Below are 27,540 nucleotides of genomic sequence, written 5' to 3'. Positions count from 1 at the left end.
TCCACTCTCCCTCCCTCCTCCCGCCTCCCAGCCCCGCCCCCGAGCCCTGACTGGCAAGGTCACATCTTCATGTACACCTCCCCAGGGCAGCCCTCTGCCCGACAGCCCCGGAGGCCAAGGGCCCAGAAAGTGTCTGCAGGGGTCTGCAGGGGAAGCATAGGAAACCAGCTGCGAACAGACACCACCAAAACTGTAAGTGTGGCATGGGTGGGGTGTAGAGAAATTACTCTACTCCAGAAAGCCCTCGCCACTCTACTTTACCATTCCATAACGTGGACCGCCATAGAATTACACCATGCATACATAGATAGATTTGTGACCATCAGCCTAAAACCATTCTTGATTGGAATGTAAATGTTGCGAGTGCCACACCTACTGCCACACCTACAGAGAATGGTCAAGATTAAGCTGCGTCACATTTAGACAGGATTATGAATGCTAGACAGGATTATGAATGTAAGCATGTGCCACACTTTTAGCTTGTGTCACATCTAGACAGGATTATGAATGCTAGACAGGATTATGAATGTAAGCATGTGCCACACTTTTAGCTTGCGTCACATCTGGACAGGATTATGAATGCTAGACAGGATTATGAATGTAAGCATGTGCCAGACTTAATTTTAGCTTGCGTCACATCTGGACAGGATTATGAATGCTAGACAGGATTATGAATGTAAGCATGTGCCACACTTTTAGCTTGCGTCACATCTAGACAGGATTATGAATGCTAGACAGGATTATGAATGTAAGCATGTGCCACACTTTTAGCTTGCGTCACATCTAGACAGGATTATGAATGCTAGACAGGATTATGAATGTAAGCATGTGCCACACTTAACTTTAGCTTGCGTCACATCTGGACAGGATTATGAATGCTAGACAGGTTTATGAATGTAAGCATGTGCCACACTTTTAGCTTGCGTCACATCTAGACAGGATTATGAATGCTAGACAGGATTATGAATGTAAGCATGTGCCACACTTTTAGCTTGCGTCACATCTGGACAGGATTATGAATGCTAGACAGGATTATGAATGTAAGCATGTGCCACACTTTTAGCTTGCGTCACATCTAGACAGGATTATGAATGCTAGACAGGATTATGAATGTAAGCATGTGCCACACTTTTAGCTTGCGTCACATCTAGACAGGATTATGAATGCTAGACAGGATTATGAATGTAAGCATGTGCCACACTTAATTTTAGCTTGCGTCACATCTGGACAGGATTATGAATGCTAGGCAGGATTATGAATGTAAGCATGTGCCACACTTAGATGGAATTCTTAATTTAAACTTGCGGCACATCTAGACAGGATTATGAATGCTAGACGGGATTATGAATGTAAGCATGTGCCACACTTAACTTTAGCTTGCGTCACATCTGGACAGGATTATGAATGCTAGACAGGATTATGAATGTAAACATGTGCCACACTTAACTTTAGCTTGCGTCACATCTGGACAGGATTATGAATGCTAGACAGGATTATGAATGTAAGCATGTGCCACACTTTTAGCTTGCGTCACATCTAGACAGGATTATGAATGCTAGACAGGATTATGAATGTAAGCATGTGCCACACTTTTAGCTTGCGTCACATCTGGACAGGATTATGAATGCTAGACAGGATTATGAATGTAAGCATGTGCCAGACTTAATTTTAGCTTGCGTCACATCTGGACAGGATTATGAATGCTAGACAGGATTATGAATGTAAGCATGTGCCACACTTTTAGCTTGCGTCACATCTAGACAGGATTATGAATGCTAGACAGGATTATGAATGTAAGCATGTGCCACACTTTTAGCTTGCGTCACATCTAGACAGGATTATGAATGCTAGACAGGATTATGAATGTAAGCATGTGCCACACTTAACTTTAGCTTGCGTCACATCTGGACAGGATTATGAATGCTAGACAGGATTATGAATGTAAGCATGTGCCACACTTTTAGCTTGCGTCACATCTAGACAGGATTATGAATGCTAGACAGGATTATGAATGTAAGCATGTGCCACACTTTTAGCTTGCGTCACATCTGGACAGGATTATGAATGCTAGACAGGATTATGAATGTAAGCATGTGCCAGACTTAATTTTAGCTTGCGTCACATCTGGACAGGATTATGAATGCTAGACAGGATTATGAATGTAAGCATGTGCCACACTTTTAGCTTGCGTCACATCTAGACAGGATTATGAATGCTAGACAGGATTATGAATGTAAGCATGTGCCACACTTTTAGCTTGCGTCACATCTAGACAGGATTATGAATGCTAGACAGGATTATGAATGTAAGCATGTGCCACACTTAACTTTAGCTTGCGTCACATCTGGACAGGATTATGAATGCTAGACAGGATTATGAATGTAAGCATGTGCCACACTTTTAGCTTGCGTCACATCTGGACAGGATTATGAATGCTAGACAGGATTATGAATGTAAGCATGTGCCACACTTAACTTTAGCTTGCGTCACATCTGGACAGGATTATGAATGCTAGACAGGATTATGAATGTAAGCATGTGCCACACTTAGATGGAATTCTTAATTTAAACTTGCGGCACATTTAGACAGGATTATGAAGGTTAGCGTGTGCCACACTTGGATTGAATTCTTAACCTAGGCCTGCGTCACATTTAGACGGGTGTAACAATGTTGGCATGTGTCACACTTAGATGGAATTCTTAACTTTAGCCTGCGTCGCATCTAGACAGAAATGTGAGTGTTGGCATGGGCCACACTCAGATAAAACTGATGAAGCCTGCCACAATGGAGTTGTGATCACTGCCCTGCCTCCCATCTGGACGGAATGTTGAAGGTTAGCAAGTGCCACGCTCAGATGGCATAGTGGATGAAAGCAAGCATCACAACAAGAGTTAATTGCAAGGACAGCAATGCTAACTAACCAATCCACTAACAATTTCATCCTTCTGCATACCCCTTTCAAACTCTAACCAAACACAACCACAAACCTAAAACACAGCAATCCTCACAAACTTCACTACACTGCAACAACAAAACAAATCACACATTGACCTGCACAACAGCACACGGCGACTACCGACCGTAAAACAACCCAAGCCCAGCAAACGGACCCACCGGGCTGAGGCTGCCAACAGCACATCACTGCTCTATTGCACTTTCCAACCTATTCCCACTAACGCACCCCCTCTCCTTTTTTCAGAGCCACCAGAGCGCCAGGGCACCACTCCAGTGGTGATAGTGCATGGTACAAATATCCTTTAACATTAACATATGTAACATGGTCCCCTGCATGATTCAGGAGGCTGTGTGCCATCCAGAGCCAAGGGGTGATGGGCCTAGAGAGGTATTTGGCGACCACCTTGACCAGCCTCAAAACGCCGCTCAAAGTATCCCCTTCCCAAATTTAACAGCCTGAAGCTCTCTCTAGGCAGACTCAAAGACCGAATAAGAGAAACAAACTCTTGCCTGCCCCAAGGTCAATGTAATTTCTTCACTGTTAACATTGTATATTTAGGATACAGTTACAAGTCTACCCTGAGTGTTAGAAAAGACACCGCCAACCCCACTGAGATGCCCATAAGATCCAGAGACGTGCACTTCATACAATGTGGAGGCTGTGGATTGAATGAGCTCTGGAGACCACTACCTGATGCAATGCTGCAAACCTGTTATGGATCTCTCCGTTTGGGATTCAAAATTACCACATTATAGCGTCTCGGGAGAGCATTCCCTTGATGGGGACACAATGTTGAGATTTCACAGTGGCCCCCAGCTAAATATATTCAGAGGACTAGCAATATTTTCCAGGAAAGCAAGTCACACACTTGGGGGGTGGGGGGGGAGACTTGGGTCTTACAGTGGCAGCGCCAGAGAGCCAGACAGAAGAGAATGCAATCCAAGAGGTCAGACAGACCAAAGGAAGGCTTGGTCCAGCCCACTAAGCCCCAGGTAAGGCCAAGGCCAAGCTGCACTTTGGAGCAGCAGCCAATCCCAACCAAGATCCAATTATCAGACACAGGTACAGCCACTAACAATAAAATCAAACTGAGGGAAAGCACAAAAAAAAAAATGTTTTAAAAATCAGCGACCCAATTCAGCCAGTGATGGGAGTAGGAGCAGGAGGCTTGGCATTGGAAGGAGATGGAGAGGCAGAAGCAGTTGCAGAGGAAGTAGCAGCAGAGCTCAGTAGGAGGTGCTGAGAGATAAAAAGGTGAAGAGGAGGTAGGAAGAGCAAGAGAGCAGGAGGAGATGGTGGTAACAAAATGCAGAAGGTGCAGTGGAGGCGGTGCAACATCGGGTGACGAAGGGACACTGGAAAAATGGAAGTGATACAAAGGTTGCGGAAACATCAAGTGATGAAGGTGGTAGAAACGATATGGTAACATCAGAAAGGGGAATGGGAAGAGAGGAGATGGTAGTGTCAAGGCAAGAACGCCAACAGGAGGAGGTTGTTTGAAGGGTGTAACAGATGGCGATGGTGGTACTAGAGAGGTGGTAATATCAAGGGAGAAGGACAGAGTACCATCAGGAATGAAAGGTGGTATAGAAGGATTGGGGTGGTCTTACAGTGGCAGAAAGATCTCCGACGGAAATGACCGCATGAGAAATATACGATATACATAAATGATCGTACATTTCTCATGCGGACATTCGTTGTAAAACAACCCCAAAACGGGGGGCGTGGCCTGGAGCGCCAGCTAAGAGGCAGCTCCTTGAATGGCCTCTGCTCGGGTCTGCGGCAACAACTAAATATCGCCGGTTCCGCTATCTCTGATGGCCGCTTTAAACACGTCTAAGCAGCGGAAGATGGGGAGCATTAGCCATAACAAGCGCAACAACTAACGTGACCGGGATCCCTGGTAATGCGGCGAAGGAACCCACTATCTATGCTGCGCACCCGGATCCGAAATGGCGGCCCCGGCTCCATAGCCCCGATTCCGCAACCCGCCGACAGCCCTCACCGCCATCGGACCATCCCCGGAGGACGAGATCCCTGCGGGGTGCACTGGTAGAGCCTGGTGGCCCCCACTCACCAACCCGCACTGGAAGCACAGGTGAGAGTGACCTGATAGCGTGGCCCAGACGGGGCCCTTGAAAGGCAAACCTCTCGGAAGCAGAGCCTCCTCATCTGCTCCCTTAGCCTGCCTTCATACCCTGGATCCCTCCCCGCGTCAGACCTGACATTTGCTCTGGGACGCTCCGCCCGCCCCCCCTTTGATTCGGGATCCGGACCGAGGGCGCCATCCAGCGGCTTGGCTTCCTCCCGCCCCCGCCTGAGTTGGATCCCGGGACTTTCTTTCCGCCACCTATACTCCGGCGCAGCCCGCAGCCAGGGACCCCGGCGCCTCTCCCACTGGCGACAACCGTTGGGGGCTGATCCGGCACAGCTAGGCACAGGGCCATCCAACGCTGGGCACACCAGCAATTACCCGATGAGGGCGGACATCCCTAATTACTGCAGCCGAAGCACCATCTGCTTCCTGGAGCCCCGCTGAGCCCACACAAGTGTCTCCCGAACTCCTGCCTTCCTCCAGACACCCTAACACTGGAGCGCCTCAGCAACTGCGGTCCTACTCACTAACTGCCCCCCCCTTTGGAGGCTACCAGTTCAGAAAGGGTGAAACACTCTCCCTGAAGCCCACAAGAACAAACCCCACCTTCCCTACACCTCACCAGCTCTCTCACGGACCCCGGGGCCCCGGCCCCCCCCCCCCCCCCGCGATTACCTACCTGAACCAGCTCCGACTCCTCCAGAAGCTTTCTGGGGCGCTCCGGCCCACCTCCCACCTGCATCAGCTTGGAGAGACCTACGCCTCCATCCTCATGCCAGACGCCGGTAGCAGAGGTGAGTCGTGTGCCAACAGCCACCATACGCCGGGAAGCCCCGCAGGCCCCCCTATTTAAGGACCTCACCTGCCTATGCCGGCTAAGAAGCCCACCTGGCCTACTTATTTCCTGGGGCGCCCCAGCCCATTCCATCTCACCTATTACCACCATTCCTAGACATCGCGGCTCCTGACGGGGGTCTAGGGACTACCAGTGAACCATCCCACTGGCGAACACGCTGACCCTAAGCAAAACTCACCAGGAGGCTCCCCCTGAACCTCAGAATCATGGCCAAAGCCCTAAAACCTTCAAAATCGGTGGTCATCTCCTCCATGTTGCTGGCGAAAGAAAGCTGACCCTCCTAAACCCACCCCCCCAAAAGACTACAGTAGATAAAGGGACCCTCGCTACGAAAGAAGACCTTCAAGCCTTCATGTCCGATATCAAAACAGAATTTAGATCCTGCATGTCAGAACTCACCACAAAACTAGAACAAACAGAACAAAGGGTCAGTGACATTGAACATACGATTGGGGAGTCTGACGAACTAGACCTGGAACATTCTAACTCACTAGCATAAGAACAACGCACTATACAAGCCTTAATGGACAGAACCGAGATCCTTGAATTCAAACAGGAAGACATGGAAAACCGCTCCTGACGCAATAACCTGCGCATCCGAGGGGTGCCGTCATCAATCTCTGATGAGGAGCTCCCCGAATACATAGGTAACTTCTTCCAGTCACTGCTCCCGAATCTGGAGGAGGTTCAGCTCCTACTCAATCGCTCCCACAGGCTGTGCCCCCGTCGGGGATCCAATTCAGACTCCCCCAGACGTTACCACAAGAGTCCACTTCTATACTACCAAGAAGGCTTTTTCGGCGATAGGTCGCTCACGCCATGAACTGACTTTTCAGGATCTCTCCCCACTAACCTTGCAGAAACGCAGAATGCTGCGCCCACTCACACTCTTCCTTCGAGACCAGCAGATCCGCTACCGGCGGCTATTCTCCAAAGCGCTGCAGTTCTCACACAATGGCACCCAACGAACCATCAGCCATCTAGAAGAAGCAGCATCAATCCTGCGCCCGGGCTCCCTTGAGGGTGCTGCTGACTCACCCCCCCCCACCCCCGGACCGAACAAGTCCCGCTTCGGGTGCCGCGTCCCCCAAACCGAGACGCGCCCCCCTGGACTAGAGTGCAGAGGAACCGCAAACTCAAATGACGATCAATGACTCCTCGGAAAACTATATAGTGCTGGAACCACCAAAGCTTCCCTAAATCCGCTGCGGACCCCAAGCGGTCCATACCCCCCTCCAAGGTGGATGTCACCATGTTACCCTTGGAGAATGAAGTTAGCCTGGGTGGCTAGGGGAGGCACCGACAGTTTAAATTCGGTCCCCCTGGTCACAGTTTGGGCCTCCCGTTGGACGCCGAAGTTGGAAGTTTGTATCTCCCGTTGGAGACCAGTTAAAAAACCTCAGCCACAGGAGAACCCAAAGCAGCTAGCCTCTTACAGCTATGGCTGACTTTACCCCCCATTCCCCCTCCCGCGGCAAACGAGCTCGGAGAGCCAGCCCCCACATCTAAAACTAAAGTTCACCATCCTGAATGCCGGGAGCATCGCTTCATCGCAATCAAATGCGTCATCCTGGGCCAACTTTATACCCTCATCTCAGCCTACGCTCCGAACAAGCACCAGGAAGGGTTCTATCAAGACTTCATCAAGGGGCAAGACTTCATCGAGGGGCAAGTTGTCATTGGAGGAGACTTTAACAGAGCCCCAGACCCCCTCAAGGATAGATCCCTCTCTCCAACATCGAGGGGCCTGAAGTTGGCAAAGGTCCTGCTCCACCTTTTCCGTACGCTGAACGTTGTGGACACCTGGAGAGTGCTATCTCCGGAAGAGAAAGACTTCCCCTTCTATTCGTATGTGCACTGCACCTTCTCTAGAATCGACTTGCTGCTGACCTCCCCCCAGATCTTGGCCTTCACAGACGATATTATTGGCCCCCGGAGCCTCTCTGACCACGCTCTAGTCTCACTCACCCTGCGATCCCACAACCCAGACCCTCCCCTTCGCCGCTGATGCAACTTATATGACCCTATCCTGGGTAACGTGGCAGTGAGAGACTCCATCGCAAGAATAAAAAACGTCTTAGCTGAAAACCGCGACGAGGACACCTCCCCAGCCAACACCTGGGACGCCATGAAAGCGGTGCTTAGAATGGAACTGAACGCCCAAGGCGTAGCGTTCCACAAACAAAAGCAGACGACCCGCGCTGTTTTGGAAGCACAAGTCCGTGAGGCGGAGGCCACTCACAAACAGAAGGGCTGGTCGCCGAAATCCTACAGGGTCCTACAGATGGCAAGAAAGAGGCTCGAGGCGCACTATGCTGATGCCACAGCAAACATACTGACCAGAACAAAACAATGGTACTACGTCAATAACAACAAAGCTAACAAACTGCTGGTAAATAAGCTGGCCAAAGAGAAGAAAAGAAACACCATCCCAGCACTCCAGGACGCACAGGGAGTAGTCCACTATACGGAACATGAGACGTTATGCCTGGCGGTAGCTCACCAGGCAGAGATAATGACGGCAGTCCCGAGGGACCTAAACGAACAGCGATCCTACATCCAAGAGGCGGCTCTCCCACCCCTGACACCCACGGCGAGGGAAGAACTCAAAGCACCTATCACAAACGAGGAAGTGGAGGTAGCCATAAAAAGCTTGAAACCCAGAGCCCCAGGCCCTGATGGGTTCTCCACCCGATTCTATAAACTCTTTCGCCCTCAATTAGTGACCCCCACCTAACGCGTCTCTTCAACACATTTGCGGCCACTGGAAGTATGACCCCGACTACGCAGGAGTCCATCACAGTCCTCATCCTCAAGCCCAGAAAGGATCCCCAAGACAATAGCTCGTACAGACCCATCTCCCTATTGAACCTGGACACCAATATATACTCTAAGATTCTAGCCAATCGCCTTGCACCTATTCTCCCGAGCATCATAGACCCGGATCAAACTGGGTTCATAAACCACAGGTCGACAAAGGACAACATTCGCAGAGCACTAGACCCAATAGAGGTCGCTAGCCAGGACAACAACTTGCCCTGCTGGCGCTAGACGCAACCACAGTTTTTGACAAAGTGGATTGAACTTACTTGCATCTCACCCTTGAGGCTTTTAGCTTCGTCCCGACCTTCAAGAAAATGGTCCTAGCTAACTATCAAGCCCCCAAGACCCGGCTGAGAGTCAACTACTGCCTGTCGGACTCGATCCCTCTCACGTGCGAACAAGACAGGGTTGCCCACTATCTCCGCTGTTCTTTGCATTGGCCATGGAACCTTTGACCCAACGAATTCGCCGAAACCCTCAGATCTCCGGCCCGCAGATAGGTCCTGCTCAACATAAAATTGCGCTCTACGCAGATGACGTGTTGTTAACCATCACAAACATTAAGGCTTCCATGAGTGGGCATTGACCGAACTCCGGGTTTTGGGAGTGTAGCTGGATTCGCCATTAACTTCCAAAAATCAATGGCTCTCGGAGTGGTCTGGCCCCAGGCGAGAAGGAAGTTTGAAGTTTAGTTTACTTGTAAAGCGCAAACCAGGCCCAGGGGCAACCGGGCGCATACTCTTGAAAACAGGTTACAATAATCAGTAAGTGCATAATAAATTTAGACAAATATACACAATATACAGCCCTGGAGAAGCAACGGCTGTTCCAATGGAGCACCCAATCTATCCCATATTCGGGGGTCCAGATCCCCACCCACCCCAAGAAAATTTATCAGGCAAACTTTCCACTCCTCTTTGAGGAATTGGAAAAGGACATTAACCGTTGGCAGTCGCAGGAGATTTCTCTGTTGGGCAGCATTATGACATGTAAAACAAAGCTCCTCCCTTGTTTCCTTTACGCCTGCTCCTCCCTCCCAACCTTAATCCCACTTTCCCCCCTACAGCGGCTCCAAAGGAAAATGATTGACTTTATCTGGAGGGGCAAGAAAGCACGGATCCCCTGAAGAACCATGATGGCCAGCACAAAACTGGGAGGACTGGGGGTGCCAGACCTCCGTAAATATCATATAGCGCAGCTGGCCCACTTCCAAGCATGGGGAATCGCCACAGGGCGCCCAAAGAGGGGTGGAGATTAAACAATCCCACCTTCCTCTCTCCATCCACTTCCTTCCGTTTATTCCTGCAGCACTACGCCGGGTTTGGTCAGGAGTGTTGTCTTCTACAAAACAATCGTTAAAGGCCTCGGAGTGGGCCCGCAGACACAGAAGTATCCCAGGGGACCGGAGTACATTCTCCTCAATCTTCCTCATCCCAGCCTTTTCCCCGGGCGCCTACCCAACGAACTTCAGGAACTGGGTAGCGGGAGGCCTGGAATCGATGGGGCAGCTCTTCGAGGGGACACCGCTCTTACCTTCGAACAATGCAAAGCGACTTTCCATCTGGCGGAAACTGACAGATTTACCTACGCCCAACTGAGGCACTGGTGCTGCCACCCCCAGACCCGAGCGGCAGCAACACGAGCCCCTGCCCCACTAGAGCTCACAGTAACTGACCTGCCAGCTCGAGGGAAGATCTCGGCCCTCTATAAACTACTGCAGGAAGACCCCTTCCACACCAGGCCTTCCTATATGACTCATTGGGAGGCGGATCTAGGACATGCTATAGAGGACCACACATGGGTGGACATCTGGACAAGAAGGCGCACATCGTCCCGCTGCATCACTAACCCGGAATGCGCCCACAAATTGCTTTTGCACAGGTACTGCCCCCCCCCCCCCCTACGCCTTCACCACTTTCAGCCGGCATTGGACCCTCACTGCTGGCGTCTCTGCGGCCTCCCAGGATCCTACCTCCACATGTAAGAGAGTTCTGGACCCAATGCCTGGCCACGATAAAGGACATCACCCAAGTAGAAATACTACTAGCCCCGAGCAAGTCCTCCTGGGGATTCCGCTCCCCGACTCTTACCCGAGAACAGGTATGAGTGCAACGTTAGTATCTCAATTCTTGTTGGCTGCTAAAATGACGGTGGCCCGCACCTGGAAGTCTGTGGAAGGGCCCCTGATGACCCTCTGGTGGGTTAAACTTTGGGACATTCTGTTAGGGAGACTTCTCTTCAAAGGCTCATTTCCCTTACCTGTAGAGTTCACCAGCAGCTTTGCTGGATTTGAGGGGTTTCGTTTTTTTCTCCTGCTAAGAGTGAGACCCTTTTTTCCCACTCTTAGACAGATTGCTAGTGTGTGTTTTAGGTTATCTTGTGTGCTTCTGGTCCATGGGGTTTTCTCACCCTCATAGGAATCACCTTTTTAACATGTGTGGCACACAGCATCCTCCATGCCGTACCACAGGGTTGTCATATAGACCCCCAAACATAGACTCCATAACCTGGGACTGACTGTCTCCCAGGGCATGTAAAGTCCCCATTGACTTTACTAGTCAATTCCTATTAACTAAACCAGTACAACCCATCTTACTATGGAAGTACTGGTAAGGGTTAATAGTTTTTCCCTAACGTTTATTTTCGAGGGAGTACCGTACAGTCCCTCTCTCAAAGGTTTCTGGCTGGTGGCAGTGGTTACTACCATAAATATTCGACCGCAAATATTTCTCTTTGGGATTTTCCCATTGTTCAAGGCTACCACTTTTACTGACAGGCTCTAACATACCGCCGGTTTATTTTTATATTAACTTTACTCCGGTAGGTTTTTATTGACAGAACTTTAATCATATTTCTTTCTCGTGTCTTCCTCTGTAATCCTAACCCAGGTCGGGGATCCTTTGTTCACTCTTTTGGCGGGCTTCTGCACAGAAGCCCTCCTCTCGGCGCCACTGAGTCTGGGGTAGACAGGATGTGTGGGAGGGGAATAGGCACCCTGGAACGGGTTGTCTACGCAACCCAAGTCGCACTCTGCCCTGATAGGCTTGGGAGTTCTCCCTCCAAGAGAGACACCCCACCGTGTGAGTGACAACTAGGCTGTATGAATGGGGGTCTTGCTGCATAAAGCAGGGTCCTGAGGACTGGAGGACAAGACATTGCCACTGAAACTAAGAACCGAAGAGGAGAGAAGCTGAAGACATCTGCGACGAATGAACCACCGGTGAAGCCTGTTAGGGAGAATTCTCTCTTTAGGCTGAATTTCCTAACCTAGTGAGCCCCCCAGCGGCTTTGCTGGATTTCTGGAGTTTGTTTTTTCCTCCTGCCAAGAGTGAGACTCTTTTTTTTCTCCTACTCTTGGACATGATTTATGGTGTTCCTTTGACTGGTAATGTGTTTTCTGGGCTATGGGGTCCTTTACTCCATAGGGTCTCATGTGTTTTTCCTATGTGTGTTACACAGCACCCTGCGTGCAGTAACACAGGGGTGTCATAGTGAAACCCCACCATAGACTCCATACCCTGGGACTGACTACTGTCTCCCAGGCCATGTAAAGTCACCATTGGCTTTACTAGTCCCAAATTATTAACAGAAACCAGTACAAACCATCATATTGTGGACGTACTGGTCGGGGCAATTCGATTGCTCCGGGGTCTGTTAGTCGAGGGGGCACGTCTCCGTCCCCCCTGATCGAGTTTTGGCTGGTGGCAGTGGAAGCTACTTTTTATATTCGACCGCGAATATTTCCCTATGGGATTTTCCCATTGTTCGAGGCTACCAACTTTAATTATTTAATTCTCATAGCCTCGAACATACCGCCGGTTTATTTAAATAATATTAATTCTCCGGTTGGTATTTTTTGCCAAGACTCGATTCAAAAATGACATTTGTGTTCTCTTCTGTGACTCCAACCCAAGTCGAGCCCTTTGTTCCACTTTTTGGCGGGCTTCTCCACAGAAGCCTCCAAAAGTGGTGCCACTCTGTCTGGGTACCACAGGGGGTGTGGGAGGGGGTTTAGGCACCCTGGACTGAGTTACCTTGGTAACTCAAGTCACACTCTTGTGTAATTGGCCCAAGTGGTGAGCCGGCCATGTTTGATTGACAGCTAGGCTGAGTGAATGGGGGTATGCTGCATAAAAGCAGGGCTTTGGGGACTGGAACTTCAGAAGTCGCCACAGGACTTGAGAATCCGACGAGGGAGAAGCTGAGCCGACCTACCACGACGACACCACCGGTGGAGCCCTGCGGAACCGACTCACCACTTCCTGACGACAGAGAAGATCTCCCGGCTGGAGAGGCTTCTTCCCCTGACTGGTGGGCACAACCAGTTTTCCTTTCTTTCTTCGCACCCCAGCCCGGTATGTGGTCGAACTGCCTGTGCCAAGCACTCCGGCAGCCGGATAGCCACTCACCACTGAACCGCGAATCACCGGACCGCTCCTTGTACCTGAGAAACTCTGCGGCTGGTTTCTTCCCTGGCAGTGCAACAGACTCCTGTCTTCCTCCACGACGAGATCCTCTCTTCCCCCGGATGAAGCACTGACTTGCATCCGCTGCCAGGAACAACTGCCCCCGCTGGAGCGTTCTCACCACTTTAAGGTACCGTGTCCGCCAGGCCTCCCTTTCTAAAGATTGCTACAAGGTAATAATAACTCCTTAACCTTCTGGACTGGGCTGGCCGCCTTGACCCTCTAACTGGCCCCTTTCTGTGGTCCAACTCCTTTTTGAATCTTTACAAGACTTTTGTGCACTGCAACCGTGTGACCTTGAACACATTTCGTTTGGATCCGGCCTCTTGAACTCTAACTTCACGGTTTTACTTTGCCTTCCTCCCTTGTTGTGTTCTTGAAAAAGTGTTGGGATCTGTTTCAATATGTTCTCTGCTTTTCTCTCCCTTTTTAAAATGAACTATTAGAGTGCCATCTACGTTAAGCACTCACCGCTGTCTGAAAATAAGTGGGGCTTTACTTAAGACTTGTCTAATATTCTTTTAAGGGAGTGTATATCTTTTAGTGACCGTGTTTTTGAATTGCTTACTATTAGTGCCTGTGTGTTTTTCTAGATGTGGTTTTTAAATAAATAATTATCTCTCTTTTACACCAAGCCCTGGTCAGTGTTTACTTGTTCTATTGTGTGCTCTTGACCTATTGTGAATACTCTGTATACTGCCTAACTCTTCTTGAGGGGAGTCTGACTGCTCAGCCACAGCTACCAAGTGAATCTGTGTGGTGCAGGCTGCTTCCAAGTGGGTTTACTGCCAAACACCTGTAGTCCTAAATCTTTTGCAGTGGTCCCAGAGGGAACTGCACAGGTTTCTGCCTAACAAAGCCCTGCTGCAGATCCTCACCACTCTTCTCCAACGATTTGAGAAGAAGATCTTCCTCTGCAAGAGTCTTCTTCCTTGAGCTGATGGGGCCAACCAGGTCGCCAATCGCCTTCCAGGACCTGCCTTGGTCAAAATCGACAGTGTCAAGCACTAGGAGACCGGATAGACCCGTCCACCAGGACTGCAATTTAAAGGAGCATACTTTTTATTTGTTTTGGCAGCACCGCGGCTGGTTTCATCCCTGGGCAGTGCAGTAACTCGAACCTTCCTCCATGACGGTCTCTCTTCCTCTGCTGGATCTCCCGAACAGCAGGAACAACCGCCACCGCAGGAGCCTCTTCCACTTTTAAGGTACATTGTTCCGCCAGGCCTCCCGTTTCGTGGGGTATCGCTAAAGGTGTTTTAAATCCTTTACTTACCTACTGGATTGGCCGCCCTTATCATCTAACATTGTCTTTCACCTTCTGCAACAACCTTTTCGAATCGTTTAACAAAGACTTGACTGCAGCTACTAGAACATTTTGCACCTGGGCACTTTGCCTCGTACCATTGACACTGGCACAGGCTTATTGACTCTGGCTAAATCTGTTACAACTGCCTTTTCTAGATTGTTTCTCACCTAGAAATGTGTTGGTGCACCTAACTCTTATAATGACTTTTTCCTTCCCTCTTTTTAAACTTGTGAAGTGCCATTTTGCTCGGTTTTCACCTCAGTATTGCATATGCTAAAGTACTGCCTTGCCTAACTTGTTCACAATATACTTGGGAAGTGTTGCTGGTGTGTTAAAGAGTCTAACCCTGTATAACTTGTCCTTTCCCTCCCTTTTGAGAAATTGTTACAGTGCCATTTCTGCTTGGTTTTCACTGTGCCGTTTTGCTCAGTTTTCACTCTTGCTCAAACTTGTCTACAATTGAAATAGGGAGTTGTGTATACTTTTCAAGACTGTTTTCACTTACTTTAAGAATAGTGATTTGTGTGTGAACATCAGAGTGTGTAAAATAAATATATATATATTCTTTTTGATACAAAGCTTTGGTCAGTGTTTCCTTATTCCATAGTATTGTAGTCCTATTGTGCAAACCCTGAATACTGCTCATCTCCCTCTTGAGAGAAGTCTGACTGCTTAGCCACAGCTACCAACTAAATTTTTGTGGTACAGACTGATACCAAAGGGGATTTATTGCATATACCTGTAGTCTTAATCTTCTGTAGTGCTCCCTAAGGGAACTGCACAGGATTCTGCCTAACACATTCTAATAGACGAAAAGGTTACGGCAGCCAAAGTGGGCCTGCTCCACCGATTTATAAACATTTGGGCACCAGTGCAAGACTACGACCAGAACTACCCGGCCCTGACCTATAAGCCACGCCTGATAGTGAAAGCCCTCCATTCTACCAGCAAACACTCGCCGCCTGGCCCGGCCGAATGAGGGCCGAGAACAAAACCCAACCCGGGATATCGGGGGTGGGATAAAGTGATATCTTACCACATGCATTTAAAGAGGTTACAAGTAAATGTTACTGTACGCTGAGTTATAAATAAACACATTTTTAAAAAACAACCCCAAAACCTAACCCCTGCCCACACCCCCAACCTCCTACTTACCTTTCACCTCGAAGCGTGGTGTCCCTGCAACGCTGGTTCCCTTTCACGTCTGTGATCGGGAACCGGCGCTGCAGGGTTTTTTTCTTTTTTGGCTCAGCTGCGGCTGTGTAGTATGGTGAGCGGGATGTTGCGGGGATACTCCCACAGCCTTTGTTCCCTTCCCCACCCCTTTCCTGCCCTCCATCCCCCCCCATTCCCCCTCCATACTGCACACAAAAATATCACTCTAACCAACGCCACTAAGATAGCAGCACCAACCTTCCTAAGTCCGAGTAATAACATAACGAAATACCCATTATCTACTACAACCAAAAATAAGACAACACCCACTCTGGGTCTCACCAGACTAAACAGACTTGGAGCTAGAACCAAAACACTCCCCCAAGCTATCAAGCCGTTCATTACCACAGATACGTGTACCAAACTTACCACCACCCCCAAGAATCCCCAACTCAAAGACTTCCCCAAAAAACCCATCAAACCATCAATAAAGACCAAAACCACCACCCATTCACCCAACCGAGGGATCACACCATACCAAGACGCTACCCTCAAGGTCAAAGGCGCACTTATTAATACACGCTCCCTCGGAGCACATGCTATAGAAATCCAGGACCTCATTGTAGATCAACAACTTGACAACCTGACAGTCACCGAAACCTGGCTACATCCTGCTGCAGGCCCAAACCTAGCCCTTGCTATCCCCCCAGGATATAGCATCTTCAGGACAGATAGAACCAACACCCAAGGAGGCGGAGTTGCCCCAATAGCAAGAACTTCACTGCAAATCAGAGCCTGTCCACTGGAACAAATACAGGGCTATGGACTCCTACTAGTTAAACTCTCCCCCAACCGCAAAACCACCACTGACTTCCTGGTAGTGTACAGGACACCAAACAAAAACTCACACCCTCATTTGGACATCCCCCTACTGCTAACGCCCTTCATCAAACCCAACACCAAATGCATCATCCTCGGAGACATCAACTTAGGCTACAGGGATCCCCTAGATCTGGAAGCATCAGCCTTCCACACAGCTATGTCAGATATGAACTTCGCACAGTTGATCAATGAACCCACTCACTCCAAAGGTAGAACTCTGGACTGGATCCTCACCCTCAACTCTCAAATCGCTATCGACTCCATCCTCCCCGTAGACTGGTCAGACCGCTTAGTCATCAGTTACAATGGAATATAACATCGCTGACCACACCATCCCCAAATTTCCTGAGTCCTTTGAAACCAGAAATATCGAAAAGCTCTCTGCTAACAACCTCTCCCCCACCCTGAGCACAGCCTTAGTTAACATTATTCCTAAAACAAACAACCCTGCCTACCTAGCAGAGTGTTACCAACAAAGCCTTACCTATACTATTGACTCACTCGCCCCTATTGTTACCAAAACACAGAAACCAGACAAACTCTCCTGTTTCGGGTTCAATGAAGAACTAGTGTCCCTTAGACGTAAAAAAAGATCACTAGAGCACATACACAGAAAAACCAACGCCCCTGAACCAGCCAATTAAAAACTACAAATCAGTCATAATCGCCCACAAAGCGAATGCCTTCAACCATCGCATTACCAATGCTAACTCCGACAGCAAAGAACTGTTCTCCATCCTCAGTACCCAACAATGCCAGTAAAGCCTGGTGCACTACAATACAAGACGCATTAGCCTAAAAAATTCTGCTGCTACAAAACAAAATTGAGAGTAAAAAAAACAACAAAAAAAAAAAAAAACACACCTAGCAGAAAAATGACTTCCTACCATAACAGCTAACCCATCCAACACCCATCCGTGCACTCCTTTCCACTTCACCCCAGTCTCAAACAAAGAAGTGCTAGACACAATAGCCAAACTCTAAGCCTCGAACTGTAAAGACGACCAATTCCCATCCCACCGAGTCAATCTCTGTGCCCCCACTCTATCACCCATCATTACCGAATCGGTCAACGCCTCCTTCAACTCAAACACAGTCCCTAACAGAATCCAAAAATCTTGGGTCACACCCCTCCTAAAAAAAACAGCCTGTATCCCTCAATCCCCACCAACTACCGACCAATAACTACAGTCCCATTTCTCCTGAAAATAATTGACAAAATAGCATACTCTCAAATACAAAACCACCTAGAACACCACCATCTACTGGGGGGCCGACAGTCAGGATTCCGCCCCAACCACAGTACGGAGACAACCCTTCTTGATTTAAAAATCCAAATGGATGCCACCAGAGAAGAAGGAAACCTATTCATACTAATGTTACTAGATCTCTCGGCGGCCTTCGACTTGGTTGACCACGACAATCTCTGTGCCACTCTAGCCAATAACGTTAACCTGTCCAACGACGCCACTGACTGGATCAAATCTTTCCTAGCAGATAGGACCTCATGAGTATCCATCGGTAAAGAATCAGCAGACCCCATACCAGTTTCTCTAGTTGTCCCGCAAGGATCATGCCCATCCCCTACTCTCTACAACGCTTACACCAAGCTGCTCTTTGCAGCTCTGGATGCCATGGGTGTCATCTACACTATTTTTGCAGATGACACCCAGATCCTCATCCCACTAACAGCTAACCACAAGCAAGATTCACTGCTCATCAACAAAATCTACTCACTAATCCAAAGCTGGATGGCTAATAACAGCCTATGTCTCAACGACAACAAAACAGAGCTACTTATACTAGGATCATCCTCCAAAAAAGACACTGTACAGCCTGCCTACTACACATCCTTCATCATCGATGGCACTACTGTCCCGGAGCTCAAACAAGTCAAGACACTCTGGGCCTCATCACGAGTTGGGCAGTAACGCCGGCGATAATAGCGCTGGCGTCATTAGCCCTACCGCCAAACCCATCGGCGCTATTAGCGCCGGATCATGGGTTTGGCGGAACGGGAAATCCCCATCCCCCATTGAGCCCATTCGGGGAAATTTTGCGCTTTTACCACCGGCGGATTTCCCGCCAGCAGTAAATGCACCGAAAATCGGCTAAATCTCGGCAGATTTCCCCCCAGCTCAGAGCTGGGGGGAAATCAGCCGAAGCCGTGATTTGGCAGACCCTTAAATCTGGCATTAACAGTGCTACCGCTGGTTTTAAGGGCTACAGCCAAACTCGTGATGAGGTCTTCTGTGTCTACCTAGATGCCACACTAACAATGGCTAAACAAGTCAACACCCAAGCCTCATCCGCATCAAAACTCTTCTCCCTTAGTCGCAAATTCCTCACAGCTTATAACTGTGTTACACTAGCAGGAGCGCTCATACTCTCCAAGCTCGATTACTGCAATATCCTCTTCCTTGGTACCTCCAAGACTAATATAGCCAAACTCCAATTTATGCAAAATAAAGCCCTCCGAGCTGCATTAGGCATAAAAAAAAATCTGAACACATCTCAAACATCAGGAGAGACAACCATTGGCTCCCTATTAAAGCTAGTATACTATTCAAAACCCTAAGTACCACACATAAATGTATCGCCAACAAAGCTCCCAAATACCTCATTAATACAGTCATGAAGAAAAACCACACTAGACCTCTCAGATCCAATAATAATGCAAACCTCGAAATCCCAAGATACAAAAGAGAAAAGGCAGGGCGCAGTAGCTTTAAAGTACTGTCTCACAGACATTGTAATACCCTACCTACTAATATCGAGAACGAAACGTCCTACCCCCCCCAATTAAAAAGAAATCACTGAAAACTTGGCTTTTCAAGCAATAATAATGACTACTATGACCCACGCCCTCACTGACTAGAACCCCCATCAATTGTATATAAAATGTATGTATTGTTTTTTTCAAATGTGTTTTTTTGTTTCTGTTTAAATATTAAGATTGTATCTACCCAATGTCTGTAACTATAACAAATGTAATAAGTAAATGTGATCTTAATTTACCTACCCTACCAAAACATACATACCACAAAAGATTCAAACTTTGATGTATTTTAGGCGTTTTGGTGGGGTCGGTAAATTGGAGTCGGTCATTTCGGCCGATTCCATATAGAAGAGGAGCGGGTGAGAGCATCTGATGACGATGGTGGGACATATGACAAGAAAGAAAATTGTCCTTCAGGGAGCGAAGATTCAATGAGCGGGAGTTAAAGTAGCACCTGGTTATCAGCCATCACCCTGTGAGCAGGAGATTCCCATGGGAAATGGGGAACTAGTACATCACGTGTCCAGGGTTCACAATCCAGGAGAGCGGGTTGCCATTTAACTCCTACTTGGAGCCTAGAAGAACCTGGTTAGCTTGACACCAATACTTACCAGGAGCTCACACACACACACACACACACACCCCTATGTGAAGAGTGTGGGAAAGACCAAAATGAGGACACATCTATGTGACATTTAATTATAAATCATGGACACAATGATAGGTTTGCATCTTATTTATGTGTCTTCATTCATTTAATTGTTTTTTTATAATGTGCTTAATACCAGAGTTCTGTTTCTAAGCACGGATCCGGAATTCAAACCTCTGTTGCTCTGCGTGGTCTTGCTTCCAAGACCAGCGCCTTGCCCCTGTGCTATCCTCTGTTCACTACGTGGAACTCAGATTTGCAGAATGGTCACTGCTTCATTCTAGACACCCAGGAGCAGCTTTTTCCACCTGCTTATCCAATCTTAATTTCGACCCCCATGACCACCTTGAGTGTCTCAAATGTGAACCTGATTATGAGGAACAAATGATAACTTGTTGTCCCTCATATGTACCCCATGATGCTTTATGTGTCTTTTAGACATATCCCAGTGCTCCTTGATGCACATTGCTGAAGCAAGAACACTGAATTACATATCTCTTGGGTTGGTGTGTATGGCACCAGTTCATTGGGGGACCGTGTGGGGGTAGACAGTCCTGGTTAAGCACAAAGAACCATTAGGACATTTGGGGATTTAGAAGATTTGCTTTACTTTAATTTGACCCTTCTTTGTAAATATTTCCCTAAATGGGCCTCATTACGACCCGGGTGGTAAGGGGTTAACGGCGCCGTAAAAGGTGGCGGCGCCGTTAACCCCTTACCGCCTAATTACGAGGTCCCTTTGTGGGTCCCTACCTTAATGGCTGGTTTTACCAGCCGTTAAGGATTGGACCCGCAAAGGGACCTTGGAGGTAATTATGGTACCGCAATTTGTGGTACAGTAATTACCGCCTTCTCCATTCCCATTGAGCCTTATGGGGGCAAAAATGGGAATGGGGAAGGACCAATGGTGAATGGGGAATTACCGCCCCGCCAATCTTGGAATGGGGCGGTAATTCCGCCATCCACCATGGCGCAATCGTTAAAATACCGGCGTCAACCATGGCGCTAATAGCACCATGGTTAAAGCCTGGGTCGTAATGACCCCCAATGTGTTGAACTAAAATCCATGGTCTCAGCATCCTACTTGGCCCCAGGCAGCTCTGTGACCCCCAGTACTGGAATATGGTTAGCAATCCGTGTGTGTACTGTTTTGTGGAGACTGGTCATTTACGTGGAGTTTCAAATTGAAAGTAGTTTTTGGAATAATGTCTTTTATTCATGTTCGTTAACTCAGGTTTAGTTGGCTCACTGCCTGGTAAAACCTCCTCATTTAGATGCACAAGGATTCTGGACCAGAAGGGACCCAGAACTCAGGAGGCCTGCTCATGCCAGCACATGAGGACGCTCAGGAGGTCCATGCTCATGCCAGCACATGAGGACGCTCAGGAGGTCCATGCTCATGCCAGCACATGAGGACGCGCAGGAGGTCCATGCACGTGCCATCATTCTAACCTCATTACATAAAACATTAATTTTTTAATGAACTGAGTATAATCCATACCTGAGGCTGAGCCTTCAATCTTCCCTCCTTTGCCAGGATCCTCATGTTCATTGGCAAATGGTTGCTTGACCACATCTTCAAGGGGCATGACTTTAAGGAAATCTGGATATTTAGTGTGAGAGGTTTCTTCCCAGTCTTTAGTGTTCAACTCGTTTACAGGGTTCTCACGATAGTAGGTAGAGAGTTCCTCCCTTTCAATTTTCACAGGGTGACACCAGTCCTGGTGATCCTGAGCAGATGGCTCTGTGCCCACTTCAATCTTTACCCATTCTACGGCGTCAGGATGATATGGCGCAGATGGCTGATCTCGTTCAACCTTCCCCTGGTCCGTCAGGTCCTCGAGATCCCTGGGAGAAGACCCCTCCCATACTTGGATCTTCACCAAGTCCATGGAGCCCTGTGGACTCTTGGTTAAAGGTTCCTCGCCTCCCTCAGTCTTCGCATATCTCATGGTGTCCTCCTGATTCTCGGCCGTGGTCTCCTCACCTACTTCAATCTTCACCCAGTCCATGGGCCCCTCACAATGTCCTGCAGAAAGATCCCATGAGTCACTCTTCACCTGGTCCATGATTCCGACAAACCCAATGCAGATGATTAATCGATTCCTTAAGCTTCACAGAGCGCACAGACTGCTGCAGTTTCCATGACGAGTGAGTTATCTTCTAGGCGCCCTGTGTACCTGCGCTGAATTGCTACTTTATCAGTATAACATAATGTGTATCCTCGTGGTAGTGAACCTGAGAGAGAGAGAGAGAGAGAGAGAGAGAGAGAGAGAGAGAGAGAGAGCACATCATCCAACAGATAAATAGCACTTCTGAATCTGCCCGTCCACAGGATCGAATACAGCCAACATAAAGAACACTCATTTTACTGCAGACCTGGCTGAAGACCCTACTTCTAGAAGCGGCTCATCATGGGCTATGAGACTCATAGGTTTCATGTGCCGACTCCACCGATGAACAACGGCCTCTCAGGAAATGAGAACCTACACATTCAGGTTGGGTGTAAGTGTATACACCGCTGACGGGTCAGATGATTACAACAAAGCATAGTCAGTCAGCAGTGGCAATAACTTCTGTTCATACCAAAGCTATTGAAACCCCCACTTGGTCAGCGATTACAACACTGTTACAATATACAAAAAAAGACTCTAAACCAACACTATGAGAAAACGGTCAATTCATTTTCATCTGGGTATCTTCCTGGAATACTCTCTTGACTAATACACAATTAAAATTCATGATATTCTTCTATTCCAGGAAAAATGGTTAAAACCTAAACTTTTCATTGGCAGGGATGATCTCATTTTTTTGTCCTGCAAATAAGGGGTTGAATAGACGCCCCTGCCGGGGCCTCCTCACCGAGATTCCCTCTCCTGTTCTCCCACAGTCCCCCCTGCTCTGCCATTCACAGCACACCCCCTGCTGGCCCCACACACACAGTACACACCCTGCTCTCCCACCCTACATGCTCCCCCACTCTCCCACACACAGGTCACACCTGCTCCCCCCACACAACCCCCCCTGCTCTCTGCCCCACACTTCCCCTCCTGTTCTCCCACAGTCCCTCCTGCTCTGCCATACACAGTACAGCCCCTGCTGGCCCTACACATAGCACACAACCTGCTGGCCCCACACACACAGCACACACCCCTGCTCTCCCACCCTACATGCTCCCCTGCTCTCCCACACACAGGTCACACCTGCTCCCCCCCACACAACCCCCCTGCTCTCTCCCCCACGCTTCCCCTCCTGTTCTCCCACAGTCCCCCCTGCTCTGCCATACACAGCACACCCCCCGCTGGCCCTACACACAGCACACACCCTGCTGTCTCCACACACAGCACACACCCCTGCTCCCCCCCTACATGCTCCCCTGCTCTCCCACGCACAGGTCACACCTGCTCCCCCCCCCACAGAACCCCCTTTGCTCTCCCCCACACTTCCCCTCCTGTTCTCCCACTTAGCTCCCCCTGCTCAGCCATACACAGCACACCCCCTGCTGGCCCCACACGCACAGCACACACCACTGCTCCCCCACCATACATGCTCCCCTGCTCTCCCACACACAGGTCAAACCTGATCCCCCCACACAACCCACCTGCTCTCTCCCCAACACTTCCCCTCCTGTTCTCCCACATAGCACACACCCTGCAGGCCCCACACATACAACACACCTCTGCTCACCCACCCTACATGCTCCCCTGCTCCCCCCCACACTTCCTGTTCTCCCACACAGTTCCCCCTGCTTAGCCATACACAGCACACCCCCTGCTGGCCCTATACATAGCACACACACCTGCTCTCCCCCCTACATGCTCGTCTGCTCTCCCACACACAGGCCACACCTCCCCCCCACACAACCCCCCTGCTCTCTCCCCCACAATTGCACTCCTGTTCTCCCACAGTCCTCCCTGCTGGCCCTGCATATAGCACACACCCTGCTGGCCCCACACACACAGCACACACCACTGCTCCTCCACCATACATGCTCCCCTGCTCTCCCACACACAGGTCAAACCTGATCCCCCCAAACAACCCCCCTGCTCTCTTCCCCACATTACCCCTCCTGTTCTCCCACAGTCCCACCTGCTCTGCCATACACAGCACGCCCCCTGCTGGCCCTACACACATAGCGCACACACCGGCTCTACCCCCTTCATGCTCCTCTGCTCTCCCACACACAGGCCACACCTGCTCCCCCCACATACCCCCCCCTGCTTTCTCCCCCACACTTCCACTCCTGTTCTCCCACAGTCCCCACTGCTGGCCCTACACATAACACACACCCTGCTGGACACACACACACACACAGCACACACTCCTGCTCTCCCACCCTACATGCTCCCCTGCTCTCCCACACACAGGTCACACCTACTCCCCCAAACATCCCCCCTGCTCTCTTCCCCACATTACCCCTCCTGTTCTCCCACAGTCCCACCTGCTCTGTCATACACAACACACCCCCTGCTGGCCGTACACACACAGTACACACCCCTGCTCTCCCATCCTACATGCTCCCCTGCTCTCCCACACACAGGCCACACCTGCTCCCCCCCACACAACCGCCTGCTCTCTCCCCCACACTTCCCCTCCTGTTCTCCCACACAGTTCCCCCTGCTCTACCATACACAGCACACCCCCTGCTGGCCCTACACATAGCACACACCCTGCTGGCCACACACACACACACAGCACACACCCCTACTCTCCCACCCTACATGCTCCCCTGCTCTCCCACTCACAGGTCACACCTACTCCCCCCAAACAACCCCCCTGCTCTCTCCCCCACATTACCCCTCCTGTTCTCCCACAATCCCACCTGCTCTGCCATACACAGCACACCCCATGCTGGCCCTACACATAACACACACACTGCTGGCCCCACACACACAGCACACACCCCTTCTTTCCCACCCTACATGCTCCCCTGCTCTCCCACACACAGGTCACACCTGCTCACCCCCACACAACCCCCCTGCCCTCTCCCCCACACTTCCCCTCCTGTTCACCCACAGTCCCCATTGCTCTGCCATACACAGCACACCCCTGCTGGCCCTACACATAGCACACACCCTGCTGCCCCCCCACACACAGCACACACTCCTGCTCTCCCCCCTACATGCTCCCCTGCTCTTCCACACACAGGTCACACCTGCTCCCCCCCACATAACCCCACGCTCTCTCCCCCACACTTCCCCTCCTGTCTCCCACAGTCCCCCATGCTGGCCCCACACACACAGCACAACAGCACACGCCCCTTCTCTCCCCCCTACATGCTCCCCTGCTCTCCCACACAGTCAGACCTGCTCCCCCCACACAACCCCCCTGCTCTCTCTCCCACACTTCCCCCTGCTGGCCCTACACACATAGCACACACCCTGCTGACCCCACACACACAGCACACACACCTGCTCTCCCACCCTACATGCTCCCCTACACAAAGGTCACACCAGCTCCTGGCAACAGAACCCCCCTATTCTCTACCCCACACTTCCCCTCCTGTTCTCCCACAGCCCCCCCCCGCTCTGCCGTACACAGCACAACCCCTGCTGGCCCTATACATAGCACACAACCTGCTGGTCCCACACACAGAGCACACACCCCTGCTCTTCCCCCCCTTCATGCTCCCCCGCTCTCCCACACACAGGTCACACCTGCTCCCCCCCACAACCCCCCTGCTCTCTCCCCCACATTTCCCCTCCTGCTCTGCCATACACAGCACACCACCTGCTGGACGGATGGACACGCGCACACACACACACACACACACACATCCCTGCTCTCCCACCATACATGCTCCACTGCTCTCCCACACACAAGTTACACCTGCCCCCCCCACACAACCCCCCTGCTCTCTCCCCCACACTTCCCCTCCTGTTCTTCCACAGTCCCCCCTGCTCTCCCATACACAGCACACCCCCTGCTCTCCCATACACAGCACACCCCCTGCTCTCCCATACACAGCACAGCACATCCCCTGCTCTCCCATACACAGCACACCCCTGCTCCTCTACAGAGCAAAGCACACACCCCTGCTCCTCCACACACAGCACCTCCCCTGCTCCCCCACACACAGCACAGCACACCCCTGCTCCTCCACACACAGCACACCCCCTGCTCCTCCACACACAGCACAGCACATCCCATGCTCCTCTACACACAGCACAGCACATCCCCTGCTCCTCTACACACAGCACACCCCTGCTCCTCTACAGAGCATAGCACACACACCCTGCTCCTCTACACACAGCACCCCCTGCTCCTCTACACACAGCACATCCCCTGCTCCTCCAAACAGAGCACAGCACACCCCCTGCTCCTCCACACAGAGCACATCCCCTGCTCTCCCATACACAGCACACACCCTGCTCCTCTACACACAGCACCCCCTGCTCCTCTACACACAGCACATCCCCTGCTCCTCTACACACAGCACATCCCCTGCTCCTCCACACAGAGCACAGCACACCCCCTGCTCCTCTACACACAGCACATCCCCTGCTCCTCCACACAGAGCACAGCACACCCCCTGCTCCTCCACACAGAGCACAGCACACCCCCTGCTCCTCCACACACAGCACACACCCTGCTCCTCTACACACAGCACATCCCCTGCTCCTCTACACACAGCACATCCCCTGCTCCTCCACACACAGCACATCCCCTGCTCCTCCACACAGAGCACAGCACACCCCCTGCTCCTCCACACAGAGCACAGCACACCCCCTGCTCCTCCACACAGAGCACATCCCCTGCTCTCCCATACACAGCACATCCCCTGCTCTCCCATACACAGCACACACCCTGCTCCTCTACACACAGCACCCCCTGCTCCTCTACACACAGCACATCCCCTGCTACTCTACAGAGCAAAGCACACCCCCTGCTACTCTACACACAGCACAGCACACCCCTGCTCCTCTACAGAGCATAGCACACACCCTGCTCCTCCACACACAGCACAGCACATCCCCTGCTCCTCTACACACAGCACAGCACATCCCCTGCTCCTCTACACACAGCACAGCACATCCCCTGCTCCTCTACACACAGCACATCCCCTGCTCCTCTACACACAGCACACACATCCCATGCTCCTCTACACACAGCACAGCACATCCCCTGCTCTCCCATACACAGCACACCCCTGCTCCTCTACAGAGCATAGCACACACACCCTGCTCCTCTACAGAGCATAGCACACACCCCCTGCTCCTCTACAGAGCATAGCACACACCCCCTGCTCCTCTACAGAGCATAGCACACACACCCTGCTCCTCTACAGAGCATAGCACACACCCCCTGCTCCTCCACACACAGCACACCCCCTGCTCCTCCACACACAGCACAGCACACCCCCTGCTCCTCCACACACAGCACAGCACACCCCCTGCTCCTCCACACACACAGCACCTCCCCTGATCCTCCACACACACAGCACAGCACCTCCCCTGCTCCTCCACACACACAGCACAGCACCTCCCCTGCTCCTCCACACACACAGCACAGCACCTCCCCTGCTCCTCCACACACACACCACACCCCCTGCTCCTCCACACACACACCA

General features: G+C 50.6%; 1 pseudogene; it reads right to left on the bottom strand.

The window, feature by feature from the left end:
* Nucleotides 1-21,593, bottom strand: part of LOC138564643 (zinc finger protein 729-like) — a 325,173-nt pseudogene extending 303,580 nt beyond the window's left edge.
* Nucleotides 21,594-27,540: the final 5,947 nt, after the last annotated feature.

This window comes from Ambystoma mexicanum, chromosome 1p (assembly GCF_040938575.1).
Source record: "Ambystoma mexicanum isolate Mex_15411 chromosome 1p, UKY_AmexF1_1, whole genome shotgun sequence".
Lineage (NCBI taxonomy): Eukaryota > Metazoa > Chordata > Amphibia > Caudata > Ambystomatidae > Ambystoma > Ambystoma mexicanum.
This window is presented reverse-complemented; position numbering and strand designations above follow the sequence as displayed.